The sequence below is a fragment of the Neovison vison genome, chromosome 8 (assembly GCF_020171115.1).
Source record: "Neovison vison isolate M4711 chromosome 8, ASM_NN_V1, whole genome shotgun sequence".
Taxonomy (NCBI): domain Eukaryota; kingdom Metazoa; phylum Chordata; class Mammalia; order Carnivora; family Mustelidae; genus Neogale; species Neogale vison.
Window position 1 is genome coordinate 54,912,950 of NC_058098.1, and position 2,665 is coordinate 54,915,614.

At 44.4% G+C, this 2,665-nt stretch overlaps 1 pseudogene; it reads left to right on the forward strand.

Annotated features, from left to right (window-relative positions):
• Positions 1–278: 278 nt before the first annotated feature.
• LOC122915411 lies at positions 279–2,289 on the forward strand (annotated as a pseudogene).
• Positions 2,290–2,665: the final 376 nt, after the last annotated feature.

Genomic DNA, 2,665 nt, shown 5'->3' on the forward strand with positions numbered 1-2,665 from the left:
ACTTTGCAGGAATCATACCAGGGGGAGGAAGACATTTCTGACAGGATGAAAGCCAAGGTGCCAGAAATGTGCACAGAAGTAAGCAAAGCAGCAAAGGAGGATCCAAGTTTTCAAGTGAGGTGAGTGCCAGATATAACAGACTAGATTATAGAGGGTCTTGAAGGCCAGGCTAAGGGGTTTAAGCTTTATTCTGTGAGCAAAAGGGAATCCCTTAAATATTTTGAGTGGAGCTGTGGCACACACAGAGTCAAAGTTCTGACTATGAATCTTGAGAGAGCATGGAGTGGTTGAAGCAGGTGGGTTGGAGCTGGGATGACCCTTGAGGTAGCCATTGTGATACTCGGAAGTGTAAGTAGATGGGGGTATTTGCTTGAGGAATGATCCCTCTCCCATCATTAGTCTATGCTTTTGGACTCAAAACAGAGATTCATATATAAAGAAAATACAAAAAGCCACTTAAAAAGACCTGTAGAAAGACCAAGTCAGGCACGGTGACCCTATAGACGGGAGATCAAGAAGCAGACCCAGGGAAAGAAAGAAAGAAGGTCTCCAGGCAATACCTTTACTGACAAAAATGAGTTCTTTTGAAGTCATCCCTTTTGACTGAGGCTGTAAAGAGAATTTTGTTCATTTTTGCAAATGCCAGTGCCCTTTGTGGTTTGTAGTGTTTTCGACTACAAGACCATTTTCCTGCTGTCACTGAAAACTATAACATTTCTTCAGACTACAAAGTAGGGTCACAGCAATACTAAAGTGGGTGAGGGTGATTTTCTCCAGAAATGCCTTTTAAGATAGGACAGGAGGAGAGATACTCAAGTAAGAGTTTATCATCCCAAGCACTTGCACTTTAATTATGATAACAGTCTGAAAATTCCTAACACCTTTCATGTGAGGTGATCAAAAGCCATTTTATTACACTCATCATTTTTATTTATATGCAGAAAACTCTTCCGATTTCAGCAGAAGCGAGATTTATTATATACTTGCATCAAAGCTACTGAATCACACACCTGACAGCAAGTCATATTTTACTGAAAAAAAATGAAGCCTTAAAATTTTATTGTCATAAGGTTTCTAGTCCCCTCCTTGTGTTTTAGCATTCCTGCCAAACATGCCAGGAGAGAGGGCGCCTTGAACTTTTCTGACCCTATTGTGTCAAACACATCTCTCATGTGCTTCATACCTCACCTCAATTCACTGACAATCCGGTCTGAGGTTTAAGAAATTCTTCACAGGAAAAACCTCAAAACACACACTGTATCTTCCACTCACATCTGGGGTCATATATCAAAATTGCTCTCATAGGTCAGCTCCTGGCTTGTTCTGAGGGAAGGGAAGGATGTCTACCCTCAGGCCTAGGAGCTGGCTCTCCTGAGTGCCTGCCCTTCCCTTCTTTTTCCCTCAGGTGAAACCTCACTTCCCCATTAGGAAACCTACCCCATTTCCAGTGTTATGAGTCCTTGGACAGAGGGCCTCTGAGAGCCCACGAACCCTCCAAATAGTTCCTCAGTAGGATTCAGCCAGCTGTGATATGCTCCTTTGGGCCCCAGTTTGTGAAGTCAAGTTCCTTTATTACTAAGAAACACGCATAGTTTAAAATAATGAGACTCAGTTGAATCTGAACGAGTCGGAGGTGAGGCCCCGACATCAGTTCAATTTTTGAAGCAGCCCAGGGAGTCTCCTTCCCGTCTCGGGGTTCAGCTCCTGGGTCTGTGATACCCGAAAATTGAGAGCTTCTTCACACTGGCACCTTGTAGCTCTGCCCCATTACCACGCCACAAAACCAATATATTGAGTTACACTGGAAGCACCATGGCCCTTGTTTGGATTACCAGGAGAAAAAGAGGAAGAGGGAAGGTATGGAGACTCAAGAACCTTCCAAGAAGACAAAAAGGATGATTGGTCTGAAAGCCGAGCTCTACCATTAACAGCGCCAGGCTGAGAAAATACAAATGAAAATGACTATCAGGACGCACGAAAGGAGAAGCTCCAAACAAAAGAATGATGGCAAGAGAGTCCATGAGGAGAGGTGCTGCACGTCTACTGGGCAGGGAAGGACTGTCCCCAGCTCAAGTCTTTTCCAATGGGATGAAACAAAAATGCCAAGAGAAAGCGGGCAAATGGGAAGTCCCTTTGCCCCAACGTTCATGCCCAGGGAGAAACAGAAGTATGGAAAGTGTTTCAAACAGGAAAGAGAAACAACAAAGCATGGAAGAGGTTATTTACTAAAGTCTGCTTTCCTGGAAATGGCTTCCTTGAAAACCCCCTAAATATGAGAGATTTTCGTAGGCCAATGGGCTTACATTGCCCAAATGCCCATGCAACACATTCTGAATGGAAAGCCACCTTTCACTTGCCAATAGCTGGTGTAAAAAATGAATCCCTCATCCCCGCTACATACTACTTTGGGTGTTATTACCAAAGGTACGGTCACCAGGATGAATCTGAGGGAGTTGGCCATGTAACACAAGAAGGCGAGAGGATCTGGGGAAAACATGCCCGGGTACCAATGATCCTGAAAGCAATAGAGGCACAAAGGCAGCCCTGCTGGTTGGCCAGCAGTTTCCAGTAAGTAATTCCTTAGAATTACTGACGACCACAGACCAATCAGGAAAACCACCATTTCTGTGTTGTTTCTGTACACCACCAAACAGCCCAGCGTGTC